The sequence below is a fragment of the Sparus aurata genome, chromosome 19, assembly GCF_900880675.1.
Source record: "Sparus aurata chromosome 19, fSpaAur1.1, whole genome shotgun sequence".
NCBI classification, from domain to species: domain Eukaryota; kingdom Metazoa; phylum Chordata; class Actinopteri; order Spariformes; family Sparidae; genus Sparus; species Sparus aurata.
In genome coordinates this window covers 12,387,579-12,404,675 of record NC_044205.1, presented here as the reverse complement: position 1 = coordinate 12,404,675, position 17,097 = coordinate 12,387,579, and the positions used below count along the sequence as shown (strand labels likewise).

The 17,097-nt window shown below is 37.7% G+C and overlaps 1 pseudogene; it reads left to right on the top strand.

The window, feature by feature from the left end:
• The first annotated feature begins 814 nt into the window (after positions 1-814).
• On the top strand, positions 815-10,418 carry LOC115570476 (B-cell receptor CD22-like; annotated as a pseudogene).
• The last annotated feature ends 6,679 nt before the right edge of the window (positions 10,419-17,097 follow it).

The following is a 17,097-nucleotide window of genomic DNA, read 5'->3' as shown; positions in this document are numbered from 1 at the left end:
TTTGCTAACAGATCTTCACCTCCTGTGACTCAGTTTCCATTAAAATACCTGATCACTGCAGTATTTAATCTAACAGTCCCAGCTGGTGAGATGTCAGCTGTATGAGAAGCAGCTCTGTGTGAAGGTCCAATTTAAAAAGGTAAAACTAAAATATTGTATTTGTCTTATGAAACACTGTCTGTCTGTCTGTCTGTCCTGATGGTCTCACGTCCTTCTTTGTCCCTCTGATATGTGTCTCTGTCTACATCTGATATCTACTGATCACCTAAATCATGACTACATGTGATCAGTACATGAAGTTGTCATGGTGCTGTGGTTTCTGTCTCCTTTTATTTGTGTTTTATGTGTTTTTTGGGTTTTTGTCTTTTAATCTTTGTTGTGTTTCCTCCTGTGTTCCTGTGCTCCTCCTCAGCCTGATATTTCCTCCACACCTGCCCTGCATCAGCTTTATTAGTCCTGTCCTGTTCCCAGTGTTGTTCTCAGCCCATCAGCTCCTTCCTGCTCTCTTGCTTCCTCCACTCAGTCCTCTCACCTGTGTTTCTCCACCTCTCTCCACCTGCACCTCTTCCCCTTGTTACTTTAGTTTGGATTTAAGTCCAGTCATTAGTTCAGTCTTTGTCAAACTGTCGTTTTCTTGTTCCTGCTGTTACTTTGAATAAATGTTCCTCCACCTTTTCTGAGCCAGTGTGAAAAAGTTATGTGTTGAATTCTGATGAGCTGAAGACTTCCTCACTCAGTGTGTGAACAGGAACGACTTCCCTTATTTCTGCAGTATTTTAGTCGTGTGAAACCAGAAGTCTGTTTGCTTTTATACGTCTTCGTCGGGACGTCTGTTACTGGGTCTGTTGGAGCTCTGCTGACACAAATTATCAGATTTTTAAAAGACAATTATTTCACCGTTTGAGCTGCAAGTTGATTTGGTAAGGTCAAATGTTACTGCTTTTAATTTTTCAAACGTTTAGATACTCTGCTTTTAAATATAATACATGGCACATTTTATTTGTTGGTTACACAAATTAGAAGTTGCTTCAGTGACATTTTAGTACATCTATGATATCAATCTAACTCACAATGGTACATTTTGATTGGTTTTTTTTTTCTTCTTTCAAATCCAGGTGATGAGTGTCATGTCAGTCCTGTGTGTGAATCTGGTGACAGCCAACATGTTGCTGAGCCTCTTCTTTCTCTCAGGTGAGCTGTTTGTTCACTCACTTTTCTTTGGAGACATTGATTATTCACAGTTTAGACAGCATTCATCATACTGTTGCTCAGTTTATCATCAATTTTATCTTCCCACAGTTTGTTAATCGTGAGTCTGCTTCACAGGTGCTTTGGCTGGTTGTACTAACAAAACAGGCCCTCTTCATTACTGCACCAAAGAAGATGGAAGCACTGAGTGGATCTTGTTTGCAAATCCCATGTAACTTTAGAGCTAAATCAGTACAAGAGTTTGACAGCAGCAGAGAAATCTTTGGAGTGTGGATTAAGAGTGACCCCGAATTTAAAGGCTATCCAAACAATGTGATTTCCAACAGCAGTGAGACAAATAACATCTATCCAATGAAGATAACTGGAAACCTGAGAGAGAACAACTGCACCACTTTATTTTCCAGATTAATCACTAGTTACACAAACAGATACTACTTCAGGATTGAGAGCAAACCATTCAAGGCAACAGCTTCTTGTGATCCTCTTCAAATAACAGTTGAAGGTAAGAGAGTTTAGTTTCTTTCAGTCAGTCTATAACGTTATCATTCAGAATAAAGATGGAAATCAGTTACACTTGAATACATTTAATTTCTATCATTACAGTTTGACATTAAATGGTCACATTATAGGTAAATTGTGTGATTGTAAGATTCTGATTCATATTTGGCATTTAAAAACACAAATTAATTAATTTAACATGATTTCTTTGATTTTTTAAAATATGTGTTTGATTTGAACCCACAGATTCTCCTCGTCACCCCACAATTGAGATTTCAGGTGATCTGAAGGAGAAGGAGTCTGTCACTGTAACCTGCTCAGCTTTCACTCCCTGTCCACACTCCCCTCCTAAACTCACCTGGAATCTCCAACAAGACTCTCACAGCAAAATAGAGGAAAACACAGATGGAACCTTTACAACTAAAATCCAGGAGACCATCACTCTGTCAGACCAACATGATGGATACAACATCAGCTGTTCTGCCACATATCCTGTGAATGAAGGAAAACATGTCAAGACAGCAGAGGAGACAAAGACTCTCAGTGTTTCAGGTAAGACAACCAGATCTGATCTTGGTAACCATCTGTTGTCACAGATCCATTTTAATAGTTCAGCTAAATGTAGAACTGGACTGAATCTGCTCATTTAATCTGACCTGCTCTCCTTTGTTTTAGTTCCCTGTAAAGCTCTTTTAAATGCAAGTGTATGAAATGATTCTATCCAAATAATTACTCAATATTGTTACATGTTACATCCAAACTTGTTTTTATTAGTCACTGCAGTTTGATGTATTTCCTTTTTGTTGAACAGAGAACTCTGTAGTCTGGGGTTCAGCTCTTGGAGGGATCATGGTCGTCATACTCATCTGCCTTGCAGTCTGTGTTTGGTGAGTATCACAAACCTTCATTCATGGTAAAGACATGGATAAAGATGTGATTAAAGTGACTGATTCTCAAACTCTATAAAAGAAACAAGGGAACAAAAGTATTTCATAAGCTTTTCTGTGACCTCACCACTAATCTGTTCCAAGTAGAATTTAATCTGGATTTTTCATTTTCCACTGATGCACCTCAGATAATCCCATCAGTCCTTACACTCCTATCGTCCTTTTAACCTAAAACCTGTAGAATTGTTCATTATGTCTTCCAGGTGGTTTCAGACTAAACATGAAACTACTCAACAAACTGAGGTGAGTGAAGAAACTTCATTGCACAGGACTGAAATGTTTGTCTCACATCTGTTCACAGTGATTGTGTCCTGTATTTCATGTGAACACATTCCTTTAACAGTACATAGAATCTGAGCAGCAGCTGAGAGGGACTGACACATTCTCCAAGTCAAATATTTACTACTGACAGTGAGCATTTAATCAAGAACTTAGAAGGACTTAAACAAATATTAGTAGTAACAGAATCATAAACAGCTGGTGAAAACCACTCTTGTTCTTGTGTTTAGTCTTTTTATTGTAGGCTGGTTCTTTAATCAAGTGGAGCAATAACTTTAAGTCGATCCAGCAGCATCAAAACACATTTTTATCCTGAATCAGTAATCAGATCACTGTGACCTTTACCAGCGCTGTGAGTCCAATTTATCAAAAAGACCATTTAGTAAACTTTAGAATCCAGCTGACAACATTTCTTGTTTGACTCATTTTTCAGAGTCGAAGAGACGACGAGCTGGTTCCTCAACTTCCATCCAGCATAGCAGCAGAAAACATCCACTATGGAGAGATCGACTTCTCCAAGCTCAGACCTGAACCGTCCTCTGACTCAGTGCAGGACAGTGGACAGCAGCAGGACACAGTGTATGCACAGGTCAATGTGTCCGAGCCAGCAAACACCTCGAGACAGACTGCTGACAGGCCAGAGGATCTCTACGCTCAAGTGAAGAAAAAATGAGTATTGTCTTGAGATCATATTTGTCTTGGATTCATAATATAGATTCATTTTTTACGTATGCAAGATGTTTTATGTCAGTTAATGCAGAAAAGACACTGGAGCCTAGACAAGAACATGTCATCTTCACTGCCTACAGTTAAATAAAGGGAAGGTAAAAACCTCCACACCCTGCAGCTCAGATGGTTTTGTGGGTTATCTCATCATCATAATTTGTATTCATGTGCTGACCTTCATGCAGCTGTTACCAGGTGATGAGTGATCTGTAGGTCAGATATGTACAAGAAAAAGTCCCAACGCTCTAAATAGATACAAACACATCACCAGTGTAGTACAAGATTACAGTCGATTTCATTTTTAATGTCTTTGTGATTAAATCTTTATGTTGCATTATGGTTTGGGTGAAAGATTTATTTAGATATAGCCTGTATATAAAATGAGCATTGGTTCAGATGGCTGCAGTCACCTCAATGTTCGAAATGAATTAATTTCATCAGATGAAAAAATGGGTGAATATATTAAGTGAATAAGTGAATATATTATTTACAGCACTGATTGTTATCCTTCAGTGCATCATCCTCTGAGCGCCACAGGATGGCGCCCGTAACACAAGCTGACTAAACTGTTCAGTGTTCAGTAATGAGAAAGGTGGGTAATCTGAGTCTGTGCCAACAAACACATGGACTATCATCTGTTAGTGAAAATCTTATTGATCTCTCACAGTCGTTCAGTTTGTTTCATAAAGTTTGTGTCTTGTTAAAATATTTAACATTAATCATTTCACTGTACTTGTCAATTGCGTTCATGCTGTATAGTGTGTGTGTGTGTGTGTGTGTGTGTGTGTGTGTGTGTGTGTGTGTGTGTGTATGTGTGTGTGTGAAGGCTGGTTGTAATGGGTGTAACTACTACAGCGGCTGCATACACTTGATGGTTTGTTACAACTCATTGTTTTAAGTCTTAGTGAGAATAAATCTTGAAAGATGTGTTTGTCTTTTTATGACTTTAATTATTTCATACAGGTTTTAATCTGAAAGCAGAGAATTTTAACTTGTAACTCAGAAACTCACTAATTCAGCATATTTTTAATGATCAGCTTTATTCAGACAGACATACAGTGGGTAAACAACACCTTCTGTGTATCTCCTGAGTCTACCATCACAAACAGGCCTGGGGGACCAAAAGTTGTAGCAGAAGTAAGATAAAAAGGAATCAAAATGAAAAACTAAAAGGATTCAAATAATTATGAAGATTTATAAAGGTGATATGTTGCAACAGATTTTCTGTGAGAACATTCAGATATGGAAAAAGTGCATTGTTTGTTAAAGCAGCCAGCTCCAAAAAGCTTTACTTTTTGTTTATGAATTTGAGAATATAAAATTTGGTCAAAATAGTTAGCAAATGAATCACATAGAACTGTGAACACAGACTGTCAGATCCTCTGTACAGCTGACTGTTGAGGTGTGTATAGGTGAGCACAGGTAGTCATCATGTATTATATAATACCCATCAGTCAGTCTCTAGTTTAAAAGTAGTCGAGAACATCCACGAGACGTCTGAACTTCTAATTCATTACAAGTCACATCTATATTTTGATACAGTGCAACAAAACTCATTATGTGTGTCTATGACTTTAGTCATGAAACATTATGAATGCATTATAATTCACTATGAACGCTCCCGAGGCTCAGGGAGTAACAGGATTACATAATTCGGATACACAGAAAAGGTAACTGTATTCCAGTAAAGTTACAGAAACAAAGGTCTAATTAGATTACAGATACATTCAGTAAACAGTTGAAGTCTGTAACTATGCACATGTGCACAATGACAACACTCTCTGTCCTGAAGTTAAACCAAATACATTCTAACAGAATACACACCTGTTATCAAGATGAACATCTTATTCATATTTATTAATATCTTCCTCTTAATATTCCTCCGAATTGTGAAATGTATCTGAGATCAGTTTATTTACTTGCTCTACACACTGACACATTTAATCTATCTGCTGTGGTTGAATAGTAGAGTGGCCCAAGAGTCAAACCCTGGTCTCATCTGCACTCTGATGAGCTGAAGACTTCCTCACTCACAGTGTGTGAACAGGAAGGGTGAAGACTTCTTTTATTTCTGCAGTATTTTAGTCGTGTGAAACAACAAGTCTGTTTGCTTTTCTATTACAAAGTCTGAGTGAGGACGTCTGTTACTGGATCTGTTCCTGTTCTGCTGACATTCACAACATTCTATGATTTTAAAACTAACGTCTTCTATGTTTAAGCTGCAGGATCGTTTGGTGAGGTCAAATGTTACTACTTTTATATCAAAACTTCATAATATCCAAAACTTTTCATTTATATTGAAGCCTTTTCCGTTCAACTGTACAGATATATCTGTATAGTTGATCTGAAAAAAGCTTGAATTCATTATTCATCCCTACACAATGATTTGATTAAAATATATTTTAATTAAAATATTAAAAAGTACCTTTTTCTTTCAGATCCAGATGATGAGTGTCCTGTCAGTCCTGTGTGTGAATCTGGTGACAGCCAACATATTGCTGAGCCTCTTCTTTCTCTCAGGTGAGCTGTTTGTTCACTCACTTTTATTTGGAGACATTACTTGAATCATTGGAGTGTTTGTGTCTCTGGGTTTGGTCACCAGCGGGGGTCAGACTTGTGTGGGATTAAGTGGAGATTGTTATCTGCTTCTTGTAAAGTGATAAAATGACCATTAACAGACTGTACAATGAAACCGGCCATTATGTAAAATATTACTGCTGAAGTATATTTTGTCTTAATAAAGATCTTCTTAAACATTTTGTTTATCATGATTCTGGTTTACAGGTGCTTTGGCTGCTTGTCCTCCGAAGACAGCCCTCTTCATTACTGCACCAAAGACGATGGAAGCACTGAGTGGATCTTGTCTGCAAATCCCATGTAGCTTTAGACCTAAACCAGGACGAGAGTTTGACAGCAAAAGCAAAATCTTTGGAGTGTTGATTAAAAGTAGTACCTTCATTCCAAACAATGTTATTTTCAACAGCAGTAGGACAAATAACATTTATCCAGTGAAGATAACTGGAAACCTGAGAGAGAAAAACTGCAGCACTTTATTTTCCAGTTTAATCACTAGTTACACAAACACATACTACTTCAGGATTGAGACCGACTCATTCAAGGCAACAGCTTCTTGTGATCCTCTTCAAATAAACGTTGCAGGTAAGAGAGTTTAGTTTCTGTCAGTCAGTCTATAATGTTATTCTTCGGAATAAAAAGGGAAATCAGTTACATTTGAATAGATTTAAATTCTGTCATGTCATTACAGTTTGACATTAAATTGTCACATTATGGGGAAATTGTGTGATTGTAAGATTCTGTTTCAGTTTTGGCATTTAAAAACACAAATTACTGAATTTAACATGATTTCTTTAATTTTTTAAATATATGTGTTTGATTTGAACCCACAGATTCTCCTCGTCGCCCCACAATTGAGATCTCAGGTGATCTGAAGGAGAAGGAGTCTGTCACTATAACCTGCTCAGCTTTCACTCCCTGTCCACACTCCCCTCCTAAACTCACCTGGAATCTCCAACAAGACTCTCACAACAAAATAGAGGAAAACACAGATGGAACCTTTACAACTAAAATCCAGGAGACCATCACTCTGTCAGACCAACATGATGGATACAACATCAGCTGTTCTGCCACATATCCTGTGAATGAAGGAAAACATGTCAAGACAGCAGAGGAGACAAAGACTCTCAGTGTTTCATGTAAGACAACCAGAGTTTGTTATTGGATCCTGTCAGCACATGATACAAATAAAGGATCTTATTCAGGCTCTGATGTTACTCTCATATCTCACATCTCTGTCACATTTTCCTCAGATGCTCCTAAAGACACCTCAGTGTCCATCAGTGCATCAGCAGGTAGCTGGGTGAACCTGACCTGCTCCAGCAGAGCCAAGCCTCCCGTCAGCAGCTTCACCTGGTTCAGGAACAGCAAAGATGGACTGATGAATGTAGCTGAAGGACACTTTTACAGCGTTAATGTGACAGATGGAGGAGATTATTACTGTGTGGCCACAAATGGTCTCGGTAACCAGACGTCGTCACAGATCTGTTTGAAAGGTTCATGTAAATATAGAACTGACTGAATCTGCTAATTTAATCTAACCTGTTCTCCTTTGTTTTAATTCCCTGTGAAATACCACAACAGATTTGTTACAAGTCAACATTCAACCTTGGTTTTCTTTCAGTCACTGAGTTTTACTGTACTTTTCTCTTTTGTGAACAGAGAACTCTGGAGTATTGGGTCCAGCTCTTGGAGGGATTATTGTCACTTTAATCATCTTAATCATCTGCCTCGCAGTCTGTGTTAGGTGAGTATCACAAACCTTCGTTCATGGTGAGGGTATGGATGAAGATGTGATGTGTCTGGTTTGATAATTTCTGCACAAACAGATTCCTCACGTTTACAGTTTTGCAGTGTTTAAAGTGACCGACTCTGAAACTCTAAGAAAAGGCAACAAACAAAGAAGTTGCTCTGTGACTTAATTTTAACGTAACTTTTTCTTTTAATTCTACTGATACACATCCAGAACTGTCTGCTTCAGTCCTTAGTCTTTATTATTCTGACTGCTCTCTGTTGCTTCCAGGTGTTTTCAGTTGAAACATCAAACTCCACAACAGACTCAGGTGAGTAAATACTAAACTTCATTGTACAGTACTGAACTGTTCCGTTCACAGTGATTGTGTTTTCTATGTGAAAGCAGACAATCTTTGACAGGTTACTGAGCGGGTTAATTATTAAAAAACACAAGAAATGGGACAAAACAATCTGTTAGCAACACACTGGTTGGATAATGTGAAGCAATCACCCTCCAACACGGTAAAACCGACACAGTAGACAATTTATGTTTGTTGCAAATTGGTTTCATCTGTTAACAGCACTGTAGCTAAAAACAAAACTCTAGTGGAGAAGAGCTGGTTCAAACCATTTCTTGCTGGTCTTTAGTCTTTTTATTGTAGATTAGTTCTTGAATCAACCAAATAATTGTTTCCTCCTCATTGTAAATGTGACTAATGAAAATGTCTCATTATCATCATCAACCACTTATCCATGAGGGTCGCGGGGATGTCACCACTTTATCCCCCCTTTTTCAAGGGGTCGCGGGGTTAATGGAGCCAGTGAAAATGAATTAATGAAATATGTTCTATCAGTTTATTTACTTGCTCTACACACTGACACATTGAGTCTATCTGCTGTGGTTGAATAGTAGAGTGGCCCAAGAGTCAAACTCCTTCATCCAGATTAATGATCACTGCAAAACATCATCGCCAAAACAACTAGTGAGGATTGCTCCAGATAATCATAATCACTTTACTTTCAATAATATTAAAGGTCACAGTTTAATCGACAGCATCAGAGCTTATTGTTAATCAATATTTAGATTTTTGTCATTTAACACCGTTACCAGTGATGTGCTGTGGTCAGAAGACCAGATTTAAATTAAGACCTTTACCAGCGCTGTGAGTCCAATTTATCCAAAAGACCATTTAGTAAACTTTAGTATCCAGCTGACAATATTTCTTGTTTTCAGAGTCAAAGAGACGACGAGCTGGCTCCTCAACTTCCATCCAGCATAGCAGCAGGAAACATCCACTATGAAGAGATCTTCTTCTCCAAGCGCAGACCTGAACCGTCCTCTGACTCAGTGCAGGACAGTGGACAGCAGCAGGACACAGTGTATGCACAGGTCAATGTGTCCGAGCCAGCAAACACCTCGAGACAGACTGCTGACAGGCCAGAGGATCTCTACGCTCAAGTGAAGAAAAAATGAGTATTGTCTTGAGATCATATTTGTCTTGGATTCATAACATAGATTCATTTGTTACATATGCAAGATGTTTTGTGTCAGTTAGTACAGAAAAGACACTGGAGCCTCGACAAGAACAACATGTCATCTTCACTGCCTGCAGTTAAATAAAGGGAAGTTAAAGACCTCCACACCCTGCAGCTCAGATAATGTAAGATTACATTGAGTAGTTCAATAGATCTATTAAATCCTGATATAAACTGTATGTTCACCATTCTAAATTAATGCACTATAGCCTAAAAATTAGTGGCACTGGCATCAGCTGGTTGCAGAAGCCTGAATATTAGAAATTATTTAATTTAATTTACACAATAAATGTATTTCAGTATTAAAGTGAATTGCAAATATTTGCATGTAAGTACTGTATATACTGTCTAATATTGCTTATTAAATATGAAATTCAGCATTTTAATTATTATCATATCTAGATATTTCTTTTTTTATTCTGATAAAATAAATACATTTAAACTTTGCTACTTGCTCTGCTGCAGCTGGCACTCTGTAAAGTTACAAGTAACTAAAGGTATAGAATCAATGTAGTGGAGTAAAAAGTACAATATTTGTCTCCAAAATGTAGCGGAGGAACTATAAGGTAGCAGAAAATGGAAATACTCAAGTAAAGTACTTGAGTTCATGTATTTAGTTTCATTCCATCATTGTTTAAAACTAGTCAAGAGCATCTAGAAGACACTTGAACTTATAATTATTTACAATTCACATCTGTAATAGTTTATGACTGTTGATATAGAGCAACAAGCCAAAGAAAACAAAATTACAAAACGTACAGATTTGGTTGTCATACAAAGTAAGGACTGATGAACATTTTAATGTAAAATCCTCCAAATATAAATGTCGTCTTTCTGCCTGGTGGGCAGATGTAAGAGAACAAATCCAGCTCTCTGTACAGTCGGGTTGTTTTCAGACACTTTTTCATTATTCTTCATTTCCCTCACTGGTGTTTCTTTCGAGTGCAAAAATATTATTCAAAAGATGACGAAAAAGAGAGTCTAAGATATCTAAGATGAAGCACTTTTATAACTCATCCTGTCATTTGTGTTTGTATATAGACGACTGAAGAGTTCAAAACATTCAAAGCATGTTGTGGTTGATGACTTTAAGTGTGTATAAGAGAAGTGGTGGATGGTAAACTGTGGATGACGTGCAAAATAAAAGACTTAGAGACTTAAAGTTTCTATTTCATCTTCTTTGTGACTCGATACAAACACGGAACACATTTTACAGCTGTGTGCTGCAAAAAGTGAACAAATCTGCCCCTTTTTTCAAATCATACTTCTGATGTGCACCTATTTGTTTGATTGTAATTTGAAAATATCACAACAGGATTGGTCACCTGATCCAACAGAAGGAGCCTCACCGGCTGTCTGTTGCCTCCATCAGTGTTTATACATTGACTCTGTAAACTGTACATTTGTTTAAATGTCACTATTGTATCATAGTATGATGGTGATGCTGCATTCGAAGCATTGCAGAGCAGCAGTGAGAAACACCCAAAATGAGTTACCAGAACTCAGATGGTGGTTGAGGGATTAGGTGTGAAGGAGCATTGCTATATATATATATAACTTTAAAAGTGAGAGGCCTGCGTCTGTGTGTGGCTCATAAACCAAAGTGAGAATACTAAAGGGGAGTGGTGGGAGCTATAAACTGTTCTGAGTAAAACAGGGAAGTTGGTTTGCGGCTTCTGTCAAAAAGTCCTCCACACAGCTCTCTGCAGCAAAACGTCTTCATCACGTGCTCCACAACTGTGTTCATTGCCCATGTAGTGACTATTTATTCTTATTAAGAAGCATCTCTGCATAAAAGGCCCATTTCAAAACAAGACATGGTCTCACGTGGGAATATTATTATTAATGAATATCAGAGTGGCAAACATTAACCCTCAAAGTCAGTCACGGCTGAGCCATAAAACTCTGTAGAAATTGTTTCTGTCAGAGTATTTCCAAAAGACAGATGTGGTCATTTTGACATCTAGAAAGTGTAGGTAATCCAAGCTCTTATCCATCAGAGAAGACGGTACATGAATTTAAATATGAGAGAGACCTTGAAAGCGCCTCTTCATCGCCTGATCACATCATAACAAATGTAATCAATGAATCTGGAAAACTGCTCCATATATTGACCGTTCCTGTTGTTTCTGTGAATGAAATCTTCCTCAAACTTGCCCATGAACATGAAATTTACACTTTTTGAGGATCCTCAAAGGTCTTTAAAGTTGACTTTTCCTTCATTGTTCATGAGGTTTTCTCACCGCTCACAAAGAATGACACAAACAGCCTTTTTTACTCCAATAAGTTTATATTACAGCTGTAGTTGATCGTCACATGTTTGCTTTAGTTACCTTGTGTGTGATGATGTAAATATAATCTCATTATTTGACCTGTATGAAGGCGCTTGTCACTAATTACTAAAGTCTCAAAGACTGATGTAATAAAATTAGATTAGAAAGTATCTTGTGTTTGTAAGGATTTGAAGATTTTATTTGAATCAGTGCTGTTTTTATTTTTTACATTTCTCCGTGCTGCAGGAATGACTTTAATAAAATATGAACTTGTGGCTCTGAGTCTCTGTCTGAGCTCTGATTAGCAGTGAGCTTTTTGTACATTAAGTCATGAGTGGTTCATACACCAGCAGCTGGTCATGGTGACACTTTGAACTGCTCCTGTTCACAACTCCTCTGATCTAAATTCATCACTAGTCACCACCACAGACACGAGCAGTGATGCAGATTTGTGTGTTTGTGTCGGAGCTTTTAGAATTAACAGTTTGTCTCAAAATCATCTGATATCCTCAAAAAAGGCTGAATATCTCATAACAACCAGCATAAAGGTCATATCAATACTAAAGACTAAATGATTGCTATGATTTGTTAGTTCAATGTTGCTAAAATGCTAATTTCAATGTTATTATTAATATTTATTGTTATTATTCACTCAAACAATCTTGGCTACATGAGGCTCGTGGTCATTCTATCATGCGTGTATGGTTTACATGTGGAGACGACTGCTGAATTAGAAGCGCTATGAAAACACAGAACTTTTACTAAACAGGAAGTTGATCATTTCACTGTCAGTAAGGACATGGATTAATCATTAAAGTAGAACTGTAGATCTATGTAGCTGTAAAATGATCATTTCTGTAGACAACTTAGACATTTAAAGTTTCAGCTCACCCTTTTTATGATTTAACATGAACACTGTTAAAAGCTGTGTGCTGCAAACACAAGTGACCAAAACTGGGTGATACCATGTATGAAATGATCTTTGTCTCTTCGTTAACACTTCTGAATAACCATAAGCATTTGGTGTGAGGTTGCATTTACATAGCTAAAGAGAAGTGGTGGGTTGAACCCGATGAAGTCATGAACAGAGCTCTGAGAAAAACCTGAGAACTTAAAGTAAACAGGGAAGTTGGTTTGCTGCTTCTGTCAACAAGTCCTCCACACAGCTCTCTGAAACTAAATGTCTTCATCATGTGTTTCACAACTGTGTTCACTGTCCATGTATTGACTATTTATTCTTTGACTGGGACACTTTCCTTCAGTTACTCTTTGTTAACAGATCTTTACCTCCTGTGACTCAGTTTCCATTAAAATACCTGATCACTGCAGTATTTAATCTAACAGTCCCAACTGGTGAGATGTCAGCTGTATGAGAAGCAGCTCTGTGTAAAGGTCCAATTTTAAAAGGCGAAACTAAAATATTGTATTTGTCTTATGAAACACTGTCCGTCTGTCCTGATGGTCTCACATCCTCCTTTGTCCCTCTGATATGTGTCTCTGTCTACATCTGATATCTACTGATCACCTAAATCATGACTACATGTGATCAGTACATGAAGTTGTCATGGTGCTGTGGTTTCTGTCTCCTTTTATTTGTGTTTTATGTGTTTCCTGGGTTTTTGTGTAATCTTTGTTGTGTTTCCTCCTGTGTTCCTGTGCTCCTCCTCAGCCTGATATTTCCTCCACACCTGCCCTGCATCAGCTTTATTAGTCCTGTCCTGTTCCCAGTGTTGTTCTCAGCCCATCAGCTCCTTCCTGCTCTCTTGCTTCCTCCACTCATTCCTCTCACCTGTGTTTCTCCACCTCTCTCCACCTGCACCTCTTCCCCTTGTTACTTTAGTTTGGATTAAGTCCAGTCATTAGTTCAGTCTTTGTCAAATTGTCGTGTTCTTGTTCCTGCTGTTACTTTGAATAAATGTTCATCCACTGATCTGCCTGCTTTTAGTCTTCTGCATTTGGTTCCGCCTTTTCTGAGCCCGTGTGAAAATGTTAGTTTTTTTGTATTTGTTAAAAAAAGTTAAATATCATTGTTATTGATAGAATATGTACTCAAGCAGAAGTTAAGACATATAGGCTCCAGTAAGTCTTCTGGTCAAAATCATATTTTAAAATAAGTCATCTGCATTCTGATAAGATGAAGACTTCTCTTATTTCTGCAGTATCTTAGTCGTGTGAAACCAGAAGTCTGTTTGCTTTTATACTACAACGTCTTAGTATGGACATCTGTTACTGGGTCTGTTAGAGCTCTACTGACACAAATCATCTGATGCTTAATTTGGTAAGGTCAAATTTTACTGCTTTTTGTATCTGAACTCCATCATTTCAAAAACGTTCTCACTTTGAATCTACATTCAAACTGTTTCAGAGCAACTTTGCAGATATTATTCATCACTACACACACACACACAACACTTGGTGGCAAATTCCTGGTTTGAATGTTTGACTTTGAGGTTGAAAGAACATCAACGATTTGTTTAAAAAGTGTTTTGATTAATATTTTAAAAAGTACCCTTTTCTTTCAAACCCAGATGATGAGTGTCCTGTGAGCAGGGCTGGACTGGGACAAAAAATCGGCCCTGGCATTTTTGTCTTAGACCGGCCCCTCATAAATAGTGGAGCACAATTGACTAGTAATTTATGTATGTGTTCCCTGAAGGAATGTATTTTACTATTATCCCAAACCCAACTCTAATTATTGTGGTTAGGTGTGCATATGTTTACTCACTTGACTGGAAAAAACGCTGACAAACCCTTTCAATCATGAACAACTATGTTACACCCCTGCTGACTTTAGAAGTCTATCAAATAACTATTGTGGAAAGCAAATAAGTAAATTTACTCAACACATAGTTCTTCCTCCTTAGGTATATTCTATTTCAAGCATAATGTATCATCAACATCCTAAATCTCAGAAGTTTAGCATCTTTGTTACCCTCCACTACTTCTGTCTGCTCTGTGTAGTTAAATTGATTCTTTTATCCTTTTTATTGAAATCATCTCAAATATGTTTTTTCTGAATTTCCCTATAGCAGCTCAATTCTAATTCTTCAGGTTAAAAGGTCCTCCCTCCTTTAAAAAGCTATAACATTGTTATATCAGGCTTAAGACAGGGCTGCTTTATGAAGTCATGCAAAGCAACTATGTCTTAAAAGCAGTTTACTCTTATTCAATGTGGGCATAACTTTTGCTAATAATACTTTTATACTTTTATTTACACCTACTTTAGTAATGCTTAAATTGCAAAGCTTTTACTTATCATTCAGCAGTTTTAAAATCTGTTTTATCTCAGATTTTAACTTACCTACATCACATTTGTTTCTTTATTTTCAGATTAGACATTGTGCTTCTTCTCTTTTTCCTTCTTACCCCTCCTTACCTGTTAATCAACCATGGGACGACCTCCTGACATTGAAACCCCTCCAGAAATCGCTAATATCCAAAATTTACAACATGCTCATGGCTCTTGACACTCATTCAGTTGTCAAAACCAAAAACGCTTGGGAGCGTGAGCTTAGTACACATCTGACAGATCAATTTTGGAATAAGGCTGTACACTGTATACGCTCAACTACTCCTTGTGCCAGGCTTCAGCTTATACAGTTCAAAGTATTGCACAGAATCCATTTCAGCAAATCCAGACTGTCTGAAATATACTCTAATGTTCTAGACCAGTGTGATAGATGCCATGCCTCTGCCTGTAATTTAAGTCATATGTTTTTTTTCTGTCCCACGTTACACAAATTCTGGGCTGATTTATTTACGATTTTGACAAAGGCTCTAGGCACCCAAATTAAGACAGACCCCTTTATTGCTATATTTGGGGTCTCACCGGTACAACTTGGTATTAACCCCTTACAATCAGAAGTTCTTTCCTTCACCTCTCTTTTGGCAAGACGACGCATTTTACTCCTCTGGAAGTCTCCTAAACCCCCTTCTATATCTCTCTGGCTCAAGGATGTTATGTTCTCTCTCAAAGTGGAGAAGATGCGTTGTACAGTGAAAGGCTGTTCCAATAAATTTTTCTGGAAATGGAATTCCTTCATGAACTATTTTAATTCAATGCCAACTTTTCCTTCAGACTAACCCCCCCTTACCCCTTTTTTCATTGATTTATTATTTTTTATTATTATTATTATTCTGTGTCATTTTATTTATTCTTTCCTTTTCTTCAGCAGAGTGTACTTTAATCTTTTATCTTCAACCGGACTGTGTCCACACGATAGTCTATTGTATAGTTTTATTTCTTGGAAAATATTCACCATGTTTCTTTGTTGTTTTTTTTTTTTTTGTCTTTTTGTTTTATATAGGTTATTTTTCTATTCCTAATGCGGAGACAATGTTCAGTGTTTCTATTATGTTAAAAGAAAAAACAATAGGGCAATACCTGTATTTCTATAATGTGCTATGTAATGTGTCCCTAATAAAACATTTAAACAAAAAAAAAAAAAAATCTGTTTTATAAAACATGTTTAACCACAGCATAGAGGGTTGCAACAAATTCAAACTACTATGCAGCCTTTCAACACACCTTTAACCTAAATATCTAAAATGCCATGAAGTAGCCTAAAATGGACACTTGCTGCCTGGGGCGCCGAAAAGGGGGGGATAAGGGGAAGGATTCTAGGGGCCCATCATTGACAGGGGCCCAGAAAGGCCCCTAATAATATTATAACACTGACAAAAATAATATGACACTAATTTGTTAGTTTATAATCATAAATATGCATCACTTAATGCACTGATAATAACACTAAGTTTATTTTGGAAACATTTCTCAAGGCCCCCCCCCCCCCCCCCCCCCCCCCCCCCCCCCCCCTTGAGTAAAATGGTTCGGTCCTCCCATCGAATCAACTGAACTGCTGCGCGGTGTGGTGTATTCAGTCAGTAAGGAGACCGAGAGAAGTCGGGTAGACAAAAAAGGAAAGACAAAAAGATTAGGCAGGAGAGAGAAGCAAAGGGGCGTCAGTATGTCACCCAGTTTTTCCAGAAACAAGGTGGGTTTGGTTCATGTGGTGGAAAGTTCTGGAACACATTAGCATAGTTGCCAACTCTCCCGATTCACGCGGGAGACTCCCGATTTTTAACCCTATCTCCCTCGACGCTCCCGGTCAGTAATTTCTCCTGTTAATCTCCCGATTTTACAGTAAAGGAAACAAGTAAGATTGTGTCCCTATATTTGTTGCAGTATCTGGCAACCCTGGTCTGCCAAAATCATTTGATTTTGATGATGACGTGATTTTTGTCTGTTTAATATCACGAGCGAATGGGGAATTTAAGTTGCACACAATATTCTGTGGATATCTACTCGGGTCCAGCTGAGA